Source organism: Pinus tabuliformis, chromosome 3_1, assembly GCF_031772625.1.
Source record: "Pinus tabuliformis cultivar Carrire ecotype Pingquan chromosome 3_1, CPIR1, whole genome shotgun sequence".
Classification (NCBI taxonomy): Eukaryota; Viridiplantae; Streptophyta; class Pinopsida; order Pinales; family Pinaceae; genus Pinus; species Pinus tabuliformis.
This window is the reverse complement of record NC_142301.1, coordinates 20,360,618-20,374,351: the sequence shown is the minus strand read 5'-3', so window position 1 is coordinate 20,374,351 and position 13,734 is coordinate 20,360,618.

Sequence of the window (13,734 nt, the reverse complement as noted above, 5' to 3'; positions counted from 1 at the left end):
AGAACACGAGCAATCATAATATTTGTGGTTTTAAGGATGAATGGAAGAAGAACATTTGAAGAATGTTCATCCTGAGAATTCTTAATCGAAGAGCCTTTATTGGCTTTTTGAAAAGCAAGAAGACCTTGATGTCTACTATAGCCATTGTTTTCAAAAACATCCAGAAGGTGTGATTTCTCATCTTCCAGGTGGTTTTCATTTGAAATCCTCAACGCACAGGTAGCAAGGGTGTTGAGAACTCCAAATTTTTGCGTTGGGAAATGGTGAGAATTGGCATGAAGATATTGTTAAATGTGAGTTTTCTTGCAGAACACTTGGTGTGACAAGGAACCATCATCCATTCTGGTGAGGAGAACATCGAGGAAAGGAAGACTACCATCAACTTCAACCTCCATTGTGAATTTGATGGAGTCAGATTGAGAATTAAGGTGAGAAAGGAACAAATCCAATTTTTCATGACCATGGGGCCAGACAACACAAGTATCATCAACAAACCTTTTCCAGAGCTTGGGCTGAAATTGAGTAGAGGCCAAAGCTTTGGTCTCAAAATCCCACATGAATAAGTTAGCAACCATGGGAGAGAGCGGAGAACCCATGGCAACACCACATGTTTGCTCAAAGAATTCACCATGGAAGCTGAAAAAGGTAGAAGTCAGTTAAAGACCAACCAAATTGGCAGTGTCATCATTAGTAATATGATTAATGACATTAATGGCCTCATTAATGGGAATTTTTGTGTAAAGGGAAATAACGTCAAAGCTAACAAGCAAATCCCCAGGGTCTAGCCTGGTACCTTTAAGTCATGTTGTAGACTTGAAACGTCGAAATTAAAAATTACTATTGTGGTTAATATTCTGAATACCCATTCTCAAGATTCTCACCACAAAAATCTTCAATCACTCACCTTTTAAGCTGATTGATAAAGGACATAGAGTCCTTAACAAAGGAGCTAGTGTGACCAACAAAAGGTTTTAGCTTTTGAGCTAGGAACTTGGCAAGAAGATAAGCAAGCCCACCTATTGTGTTAATGATAGGTCTAAGGGGGGGGCATCTTTATGAATCTTAGGAAGACCATCAATAAGCTTCTTGTTAAGGGGGTTAAGAGAGAGGTTAGCTTTAACAATATTGGTGACCTCCTTAGAAACTCTTTTAATAGGATTCTTCAATAATTTCTTGTAACTCTCACTATTATAAAGGTGGTCTAACATCTTGCTAACATAGTAAGCTTTATCTAGAATAACGACCGCCCCACCTTTGTCAGCCTCAAGAACAACAATAACCAATTTAATTTTTAAGGATTTAAGAGAAAGAAACTAATTTCCTGGATTTTGCTCTTAGGATGGCACAATCTTGCCTTACAACTTCCTTAATATTATCAAAAAGGCGAGGCGATCATTATTTTGGATAAAGCTGACTATGTTAGCAAGATGTTAGACCACCTTTATAGTAGTGGGAATTACAAGAAGCTCTCGAAGATTCCTATTAAAAGAGATTCTAAAGAGTTTGTCAATGTTGTTAAAGCTAACCTCTCTCTTAACCCCCTTAGCAAGAAGCTTATTGAGAGTAACCCTCTCACCCCTAGAATTTATGGTCTTCCTAAGATTCATAAAGATGGGGTCCCCCTTAGACCTATTGTCAACACAATAGGTGGGCCTACTTATCTTCTTGCCAAGTTCCTAGCTCAAAAGCTCAAACCTCTAGTTGGCCACACTAGCTCCTTTGTTAAGGACTTTGTGGGCCTATTTATCTTCTTTCCAACACAATAGGTGGGCCTACTTATCTTCTTGCCAAGTTCCTAGCTCAAAAGCTCAAACCTATGGTTGGCCACACTAGCTCCTTTGTTAAGGACTTTGTGTCCTTTGTCAATAAGCTTAAAGGTATCAGGCTAGACCCTGGGGATTTTCTTGTTAGCTTTGACGTTATTTCCCTTTACACAAAAATCCCCATTAATGAGGCCATTAATGTCATTAATTGGATTACTATGATGACACTACCAATTTGGTTGGTCTTTGCCTGACTTCTACCTTTTTTAGCTTCCAGGGTGAATTCTATGAGCAAACATGTGGTGTTTCCATGGGTTCTCCGCTCTCTCCTGTGGTTGTTAACTTATTCATGGAGGATTTTGAGACCAAATTTTTAGCCTCTACTCAATTTCAGCCCAAGCTCTAGAAAAGGTTTGTTGATGATACTTGTGTTGTTTAGCCCCATGGTCATGAAAAAATTGATGTTTTCCTTTCTCACTTTAATTCTCAATCTGACTCCATCAAATTCACAATGGAGGTTGAAGTTGATGGCAGTCTTCTTTTCCTCAATGTTCTCCTCACCAAAATGGGCGATGGTTCCTTGTCACACCAAGTGTTCAGCAAGAAAATTTGCACTGAACAGTATCTTCATGCAAACTCTCACCATTTACCAGTGCAAAAATTTGGAGTTCTCAACACCCTTGCTACTCGTGCGTTGAGGATTTCGGATGAAAACCACTTGGAAGATGAGAAATCACACATTCTAGATGTTTTTGAAAACAATGGTTATAATAGACATCAAGGTCTTCTTGCTTTTCGAAAAGCCAGTAAAGTCTCTTCGATTAAGAAATCTCGGGATGAACATTCTTCAAATGTTCTTCTTCCATTCATCCTCGGAACCACGAATAAGATTGCTCGTGTTCTTAAGAAGAATAATGTCACTGCCACCTTCAAGCCCCTTAATACTATTAGGAGCTCCCTTAGATCTGTTAAGGACCTTGTGAACCCTAAAGACATGAAAGGGGTTTATTCAATCCCCTGCTCGTGTGGGATTCCCTACATCGGAGAAACTGGTTGCTCCATTAATCATAGGATTCTAGAGCATGTCGTAGACATCAGGCATAATCGCTCTCGCTCGTCAATTATTGTTGAACATGTGGAGAAAACTAAGCACCATGTCTGCATTGAAGAGTCTAAAGTCATTGCGAAGATTGATCATTTCCACCATAGGAAGTTGAGAGAGGCCATTGAAATTGAGAAACAAATCAATAATCTCAATAGGGACGATGGTTGGAAGCTAAGCAAGAGTTTAGTTCCTGCCATTTCTTTATGAGTTTTATTTTATTATTTTTTTTAAATTCTATTTTCATTTATTTTATTTCTATTGTTATTTACTCGTATTGATTTGTTTTCTCATCTTTTTATTTATTTAATCATTTTTCTTGGTAAGATTATATATATATATATATATATATATATGTTATAATAATTGTTTTAAATTATTCCTTTTAATAATTTCCTTTGACTAAACTTTATTTTCAATAACTAACCGTTGATGTTAATAATTTAATATTAAATAATTAATATAAATTATCTTAATATCTCTTACCATTGACTTTATTAGTTATAATCTCTTGACTAAAAACTAGCCGTTAAGGTTAGTTTTTATTAAATAATATTATTTTCATAACGGTTAATTCTGGAACTTGATGCATCCTGTTGTTATTTATTCATACTGATTGATTTGTTTTTTCACCTTGGTCCTGAAGATGAACCTCATTAGTAGGTTCAAAACATTGACCATAAAATTATTTGATATGATTAATCTGAAAGATAGTCTCAAACATCATTATGCATCACAAAAATCTTAGCTCAAAAAATATTTTAAATGATAATAGTAATAATTTTTTTAAGAGTTTGGAATATGCATTATAATTATTTATGTTTGGTTAAGAGTTCATCTTTTTTGGAAGTTTACTATCCACACCGGTGTTTACTGTCCAAGGTTCAAAAATATTTAACAAGAGTGAAAACATGTCCCCTCACTAACCACCAACTGATAATTACAAATAATTAAATGTTCTTTAAATAAAAAACACTACACACATTATAATAAAATTTCCCCATATATATAAATTATTTATAAAATTATAATAAATTAACATTTAAGAAACTTTGTTTCTCGAACAAGAAACCCCACCTTAACTTCTAAAATTTCTCAAGTATACCTACTCTATCTGTGTTTAAATTTGATATTTAAATTTTTATCAAATTAAAGTCATTTCTATTTGTATTTCTACTTCCCATTATTTTGAGCTCTCAATGACAACCACTATTATAAAAATATAAAAAAATTAATGCCACGACTTCCGAGGTAATGAACATTAAACGATTAAGCATAGGAAAGCAAGATGTTAAGTAGCTGTTACAATCATACCCACGGCTATAAAAGGTTACGTGTGATTAGGGGCTGGTGCCCATGAATCCACCATACATTTAGTATCTATACCACACGCTTAATACATACCACAAATGGCCACTTCTTGGCCCCCACGTATCTGCTTTTCTTTCAAAGATAATGAAAGGAATGGTTAAAAACTTGTCAAATGGGAGAACATAAAAGGAACTACAATGGTAGTGGGCTCTTTCGCTTTTCTTAATAATTATTAACGAATCAATTTATTTTATTTTATATCCAGGCTTTAGTATAGATTTATTTTAAATACAGATTTAAAATGGGTCTAAAGGAATTTATTTTTTTCACGTTTAAATTTATTTATGAATTGATATTATTTAAATATTTTGTATAATTATTATTATTTTTATTTTTATTTAAATTTACATGAACAAAATTTCAATTTTGATAACAGATAAACATAATTACACATCATACTGGACTATAGAATGAATGAGCCTTTCGGCTCAATAAACAATCATTTATTATTTAAAATATATATATAATATAATCTAATAATATACTACGTGAAATCCCCTATTTATGAAAGAATCTCACCAAAAAAAATACTAATTATTAAGCTATCTATCTTTTATATATGATTATTTTTAAAATACTTTAACTGTTTCTATACGAGAAAATCCCTAATCAACAAAATAAAATAAAAAAATTGCCTTTTAAATTTTATTTTAAAATGTTTTAGATGTTTCTATACCATAAAATCCCTAATCATTCATTATTCTTAAAATACTTTAGATGGTTCTATAACAGAGAATTCCTAACCATCAGAGGTAAGGTGAAGGACAATCCAAAAAGAGAGAAAACAAGCTCTGGAGACGCGGGAGAAAATGGCAGGTGAAGCTCAGCCTCTGTTCCATGATTTCTTGGGAATGAGCCCTCCAGGCGGACGAGAGGCCAAGAGCTTTGGCGCCCAATCGGAGATTAATGGCGTGGTGTCGGTGAAATCGTCCTCGGCCCTCAACGGCTGCACCAAGGGCAGCGTATGCTCTGCGCAGGCCCGGTTTTCCTGCTCTCTCTGTTCGGCGGATCCCGGCTGTTCGAGCCGAGATTCAGAGAGGATGTTGCTGATAGGGAAAACGAAAATGGCGGCAAGAGCAGGGTCTCCCAAGCCTGTCACGCAGACCCAAATGCTGAATCAGAAGAACGAAGAGGCAAAGAGGAGGGATCGGCATAAGCAAGAAGTGCTCCCTTCCCCAGCAAAAGGTAAGAACCAGATCCAGCCGCACTCTTCTCCCTTTCAAATTTTTATTAGACCTCCTGTGGGTAACCCTCATATTGTCTGGGTAAACGATGATTCCTCTATCCTTCAACTCAAGCATAAAATATGGGAAATGATGGGGTATCCTGTATCGGTCCAATATCTGGTCAATGGGCTCCGCTCCCTCCAGGACTGCAGGCTCTTAAAGGACTACTCCATTAAACCAGAGATGACCATTACCCTAAACTTGCGTCTGCGAGGGGGTGCGGCTCAGAGCATCCCAAGATCTGCAGAGGGAGACAAAAGGAATATGCCTAACAGTCAACAACAATCAAATAGAGGCCCCTCCTACAGAAACATCCTTCAAGGGAAAAAAGCGGCGGGCTCTCCTCCAGAACAGGCTGGAAATACACCGAGACCCTACATAGTAGAACTTCAAGAACAAACCCCAGCACTAAAAATCAACAGTACAACAACAGAGGAGCACACAAAGACATATGAAGCCCAGGCACTAATATGCCGCTTCAATTGCTTCTGGCCGAAACCCATGGACCTCTTTCACTGGATTTTTACTCAATGGTCTCTGGAATGTGAAATACACCTCTGTTCCAAGGGGTTTTTTATTGTTAAATTTCAAACCTCGGAGGAAAGGGATTCAATAATCAGAGAGGGGCCTTGGTTCTGGGGGTCCACGGGGTTGTTTATCACCCCATGGTTTGCAGATTTTGACCCCAACACCATGTTAGTTTCCAAACTACCAGTATGGGTGAGGCTTCACAACTTGCCTCTTCATTTTTGGAACGAACAGGTTTTGGAAAGCATCGGAAACAGCCTTGGGCGGTATATTAAAACAGACACGGAAAGGCAAGAAAATAGAATCTTCACCTTTGCTCGGATCTGTGTAGAAGTAGATCTAAGCAAAGGTTTACCAGAGAACATCATGCTGATCTATAAGCAACAAAACTGGCTGCAATCACTTGATTACGAGAATACTGCGTTCAGATGCAGGAATTGCAGGATGACAGGACATCTTCAAAATACATGCCCAGAGGTTAAGAAAACAAACAGCAAAAAGAAACCGAACAGGAAGCAGAGGAAAGGTTGGCAGTTTCCCCCTCCTGAGCCAGAAGAGGATGAGTCAGAAGAAGAAGAGGAACCAGCTCCATCAGAAAGCAAACAACCTACACAGGAACCTGAGGTGCAAACAGTGGACACGTCTGTTCTCTTGGATCCACACCGTCCAACGTCTGATAGGATTGTTGTGGACCCAGGCAGCGGAGGAATTAAAAGACAACATACTCCAGAAACATCAGATTCGGATAAGGACACAGGATCTCATCATGCCGAAAGCCAGATTGTCCTTGCCTCTTGTGAGCCATCTCTGGGAGAATGGCGCAAGGTCGAAAAGAAGAAAGGGAGAAAAACGTGATCTCGATGTTTCCGCTTTTCTCCTCTTTCTCTTCCCCTCTTCTTTTTCTTCTTCTTGCATTCTTTTAGAATGCAAGGTAGCCTCGCTTCGCCGCTTTGTGTGCCAATGCACACGAGCTGCTCTGACAGCGAGCCGTTCTGGTAGCTGAGACTCGCCCCGATTGCTGGCGGTTGCAGTCTTGGCGTTACGCTTACATAGTTTATGTAACCCTTTTTATTAATAAAAGGTTGGACTTTTTCTGTGGAAAAAAAAAAACAGAAAATCCCTAACCAATAATAAAAAAAATGTTTTTTAATTTTATTAGTGATGTTATTGCTTTTTAAATTTTATTTTTTTGAGTACTTCAGATATTTCTATGCCTATTTTTTTGAATACCTGAGATATTTCTATACGAGAAAATCACTAATCAATAATAAGAAATTGTTTTTAAATTTTGATTGATTTTTTCAATAAATTTTATTATATATAATTTTATCTTATTTTTTAATTTGAATTTAATTTAAAATAATAAGTGTAATATGCAGTGTATCATATAATTTAGTTATATTAAATGTATGATTTGATTATTGGATGAGGAATCAAATTGCTAATGATTTATTAGTATATAATAACATAGTTTTATGAAAAGAAGGTTGGAAGCTATTAAATAGTTAATTAATAAAATAAAATATTATAATTAATAAAATATTTTAATGAAAAAAAAAGGTGAAAAATATTGTTATTAGAAAGAATACAACAATTAATAGCAAGGGATGATTATACGTTAACATATATTTATTGTTAAAAATAAGTATGATAATGCATGGAAAAAAGTATTAATTATGAAAAAAACTATATATATATATATATATATATATATATATATATATATATATATATATATATATATATATTTTAATATTATATATGGAAAAATCCATATATTTGAAAAAGAGCAGAAGTTTCAAGGAGAGTATGCTAGAAATGGCAAAAGCAACAGAGGTCATGGTAAGAAAGCTTTTAGAGGTAGGGGGAAATAATCATCAAAGGGGACACTCAACAAAAGAATTTTCAGAATCATAAACAATATGTTAAGTGTTATAGATATGCTAAAGTTGGTCATATTGCCCCTAATTGTCAAGTTCCTTGCGACAAGATGTGTGAGAATAAAGAGCAATTTAGTGAAAATAAAGAGCAACAACCTCCAGACAAAGGAAAACCACCTGAATCTACCCATTATATTGTTGCACATTGTAATTTCAGTATAAATGATGTCTTTAGCACTACTTTATCTGATTGACAAGACACTTTAGACATTGGAGCCACTTGTCATATAACATTCAGAAGAGATTTTTTTGAAACATTCAGTGATAATATTGATGGAGTAGTTTATTTTGTTGATAAATCACAAATAAAGCCTTCAGGAATTGGATCTATTCGGCTGAAAATACCAAGACTTGCAAATTATATTTTACAAGATGTTCTTTACATTCCTCAATTTCAAAGAAATTTGATATCTCTCATACATATCAGGCAACAAGGGCATTCTATACATATATTTGATGGTATAGTTGAAATTTGTAGAGCATTTGATAATATGATTGTTATGACTGGTGTTGAAGAAGACAAACTCTTGAAACTCAAAGGCACTTCATCTTCTACATTAAATTATGCTCATTTAACTCAACAAAGTGATACTTTGTCTTCCATTTTATTGTGGCATGCTTGTTTTGGTCATATAAGTTATGGTAGTGTTGATGCCCCGAAAATCGTTGTATCAACATTAGGGGATAACCACCCGGTCCGGACCTTAATACAGCTCCTTTTCCGTTTGGAATGGTGGCTCCGACTGGGTATAATGGGACCAGTTTCCCAATAATGAATAAAAGGGGTGGATGAATGATTGATTATCTAATCTAACGATAGGCGAATAACTTAATCTATCAGCAAAATAAAAGAACTACTACTAATCCCGGGAACTATTGTACTTTGAAATGTAGCGCTTGATGATCTATGTCTATTGACAGACATATAGATGACTCTATCTAATAAACATGGACATTCATTCATTCAAGGATTACTTTGTTTAAATAGTTAAACAAAGTGATTAACACAATATTGCTACACTTATCATTTATATCATTGATACATATATGATCAGAAGAAAAGCATACTGTAAACATCCAATAGTGGAAGGAATAAAGAATGTTGTTAAAACACATACATATATCCGATAATAGAAAAAGCGATCAAATGACAATTCATATAAAAAGAATGAATTCAGACATAGATAATAGTACCATATGAGCTGCTTATCACTCCCAATATCAATCGCTATTTGAAATTCTTCTTCCAACGCAGAAATACTTTCAAACAAAGACAGTAGTGCACATTCGCATAAAAGCTTCTTTGTCAAAATCAGAATAATTGGTCCAGTTTTATAAAAGAATATACCTGAAGTACAATAGTGCAACTTCAGGTTTTGAGTCATATACAAAACTTACGACCCTTTCCAAATACAATGAAAGGGTCTATAAATACTTAATTAAGCTAACTATCTATGAAACTGAAATCCTACTTAATTGGTATCAATTGATCTTGAATATCTCCTTCACAGCAATCTGGCAGTCGGCGGCATGAATCATCATTTAGGTTGTTTGCCTTTAAACCTGAGCTGACATATCGCAAGCATTGGCTCCACTTCGGGTGGTCTGTTGAGGCGAGAATTGAGTTGGGCGGCATAGGTGGCATCCTGAATATCGGGAATGATATACCCGATTGCATCTGTAAGGCATTTGAGGGCGGCTCTCTAGCTGTGTGGTTTGACTAAGAAGAACAAATAGGTGTCCCATGTCAAACTGTTAATTCCTGCGATTAATCTCCCATTTTTCTCTAGTTCCGGATAACATGACTGCTCCAATGTTTTCGCTGTTGTCAATTTACCTGGAGTACATTGGGAAATCATGTTAGACAAGTAGAGAGTATTATTAACCAATTCAACCAAATTACTTGTGGTTGATTTGCATCTTGAAATTGCTCTCTCTGCTTTCATTAACTGGGACTGCCATTCTGTAAATAATATCTCCTTATGTGATTCTAAAATCTTTTGTAAATTAGCCGCCTGTCCCTGATCGGTATCTTGCCACTCAAGAAAATTAGTTAATGTTTCATCGGCTTGATCCAAGTTTGTTCTAGCTTTTTCCGATTTTTCACTTATTGATGTCGTCAAATCGCATAATGGCTCCGCCTGGGCGATTTGTTGACATAAAAGCTTTATTTGTGTTATCAATGCCTTGTTTATTTGTAATGCCTCTACTTTGAATTCGGCTATCTGTGGAAGATTCTTTGTTTTCTCGAGTTGGGCTGATAGTTGAGCAATCTGCTCATCTTTTGACTTCAGCATTTGTTCATTCGCTGCTTTCAGTTGTGCCAATTCCTCAGACAACTCTTTCTGCGTTTGGACTGCATTGCGATCAATCCTCTGTTTCTCTTCCTGCAATTGTTTAGTTAATTGATTATTTATTTGCTGTTGTGTTAACAATTGTCGTTCTGCTTGCTCCGCCTTCTGCTGTGCTTCTGATAGTTGTGCTTGCAGTGAAAAGATCTCCTGGTCTTTTGTTTTTAATAAAATACTAACCTCTTATGCCTTATCTATTGTTGCTGTCAAATAGGCTCCAACATATTGTGATAGTTTTGTTAGGTCATCAGAGGGGTCAAATTCCTCCTTCCAAACCACGTTGCCCGTCACTGTTTGTTCTGGGAATAGGGAAGGTTGATCAGTCCTTCTCCTCTTCCTCTGTCGTTTTACCACAGCTTTGTGTCTTGGGCTATAGAAGACATCTAAGGGAGGAATTTTTTCTATTTGCAAAATAATCTGATCGGAGGGATCCTTTGGGATTATCTCTACTTCTTTCAAACTGGGTAGGCCGCTGGTTCCACTTGGAACCTGTTTTGAAGTGGTCTCCTATGTGTCTGCCGCTTTTGATGTCTCGGCATCTTTAGAGCATTCAAGATTACTGATAATTGAATCGAATTGCTGCCATTCCTGGAGCAATTTCGGGTCAATTTGAGTATCTACATTCACCTCTATGCTGCTCTGTTCCTGCTCTTTCGTCTAGGTTTCCTCTTGTCTTTTCATATGCACTTCCTCCTGTTCTTTTGATGTAACAGGAGGTTCCTTAGTAAGTCGCTGTTCAGGCTCGCTTGATTCTGTTGCTGGGGTTGTTGCTAACAAATCTAGAGGCAGAGTTTGCAACCTCTGTTCTCTAAGTCTGTTGAATTCAACTAACCCGTCATCTTTGTATTCCATTCTGGCCAGTGATTTAACTTGGGACATCGACTCAGCTGAGGAGAACAGGTCATCAAACTTATCTTCTTTATGATCAAACTTTGTCAATTTGGCATGTTCAAGTGCATTATAGGCGACTTTGTTTGGATCAAATCGCCTATTAGGGAGAGTTGCTAGAGTTAATGACTTCATATTTTCAGATTCTTTCTCTGCATGTTTGAAATCATGCAAAGTGTAGACACCACATCTCAGAGGAAAAGAGGGCCAGACCTGCTTCTTATTTTTCTTTAGAGTTTGTGTAACTCCTTCAGAGATAATCTGGTAGGCTATCTCCCTCGCCAGCAGTTTATCAGGTATGTACAAAGGAAGGACATGAGGTTTGGCTTGGCTGCCAAAAATTCTTATATAAGTAAATTTTTCCTCTCCGAACCATCTTCCTATTGATGTCAAATCAATCCCTGCTTGGTAGGAAATCTTAGGAGCAGGTTTATCAAAAATAGAATAATGAATGGGTAACATAAAGCCATTGCAGACTTGGTATAAATGGTGCTTATAATAAGTTTTCCACAATTTCTGATGGTATATGTGAATGGGCATAGGGTCTTGTGAAGTCCACCTCCAGCCGAGCACGGGAAATTCAGAATTAAAACACAGGGTGTCCAGGATATAAGCACTGTAGTAGAATGGGGGAATAAGCCTTTTAGTGACGCGGGTTTTGCTTCTAAAATCAAGAACTGCGGTTGCTAGCTTATCTGACAGTATAGTTGCCCAATCCATTATTTCACTATTACATGCCGCTTCCATCAAGGGAACCATTTCTATAGTGAAATTAGCGGAATCGTGCAACCCCCACAATCTACACATCATTATCCCAGCGTAACAATAAGGAGAACATAGAGAATCAACAGAGTACTTACCCAAAGATTCATGCTTGTGTTTTGCCGGATTTTGCCTCCAATCCCGAATGGGTTCGGATTCAATTTCGTTCTCATTTCGGAATTTCTCTAGAAATGCCTTGTTGTACTTCTTCTCTGGCACAGGCAAATGATACATTTGCCTCAAATCATTAGACTGAAATGAACCGAAGATTCTCCCATCTCTGGTGCAGAAGGTTCTGTCTATGATTGGGATTTCCTCAATTGCCCACCTCACTACATCCGTATATGGGAGAATTTGTTCCCGAGCTGCTATCTGATGAAGGAAAGAGTCGGCTAAGTCCTTTAAAGTAGCATCAGATTTTCGATTGGTATCTACTGTGGCTTGTACTGCTGTCACCTCTGGTTCTTCGGCCTCAATCAAATTATAGGTACTTTGCCAAGTAGTTCTGCCGAGTCCTAGACATCTAGTATCGGATATCAATCATGTTCTTTTAGTTCCTGGATCAGCGATGAGTTGTCCTGTGGCTGGCGAAGCAGAAGCGATTGCAGTTTTCTTAGACTTCTTCCCCATTATGCTTGAATCTATTACTTCGGAAGAGTTCTGCACAAGAGTGAAAATGGACGTAATACAAAGAATTGATAGCGCAAACCAAATATGAGCGAGATATATTGATCAATGCATGATGAAGGATTAACTTAAAGTGGCCGCGGATACAATCTGTGAAAAGATTTTTAGGCTTACTATTTCATTAAATGGCCGTTAAAACCTGCCAATCCTTTAAATGCCCATCATATCGTTTATTGGCCGAATGATTTGTTTAAGCATGCCTTGGATGTTTTGGCGGTTGAGCGCAGGTGAATCACTGTTTGGAAGATAAGGCCTTTAATACGAATTAATCGTAATATCCCTGCTTTAACAATTCTTTGAAATTCGTGCTTTTGGCTTTATCGCAATCGGGCGTCGGGGGAAAACTTAAATCGTTATATTGGTTCCTTTTGGAATCCCCGATTGCCGATAGCGATATCGCATCGCATCGGGAGTATTAACTGAGCACTTTGAAAAGCATGCATGGTACATCCCCGATCACCGATAGCGATATCGCATCGCATCGGAGTGAAAGGGACTTTATTGCATCGCATCGGAGCGAAAGGAACTTTTGTTATGCTAACTTATTATTGCCGATATCCGATAGCCTATTGCGTGTTGTCGCGTCGGAGAAAACCAATGGGTCTTTAAATTATGCCTCCTTTGTCATTGCGACATGCGATCGCTTTATCGCAATGATAAAAGATTAATTAATTGCTACCACCAATCATGAGAATGGTTGGGCTTTCGGTCCTGTATTAGATGCATATATCCCAGTTTTGGACTATATTTCCCATGATCAGCAGGGGTCCAAACTAAGACATCAGGATCCTGATTAAGGATAATATTCGGATAGAGCCCCAATGTATGAATCCCAGGATTGCTGCCACTGTGCAGGAATATTCAGATCATGAGTTGTTCGCCAGTGCTGTCTAAGAATGGATCTGTGGTCTTGATCTGCAATTTGGGCGATCATCTTGACCTCCCTATGATTAAGGTATTGTATGAGGTCCGGTGGAAGAAGGTATCGATTACCCCCACCTATCCATGGATCGACACCAATTCTCACAGAGGAACCATTGTTTATGCGCCATGCCAAATCTGCTCTAATGAAAGGCATTGTCTGTAATATAGCTTTCCAAACAATGGATATTCCCC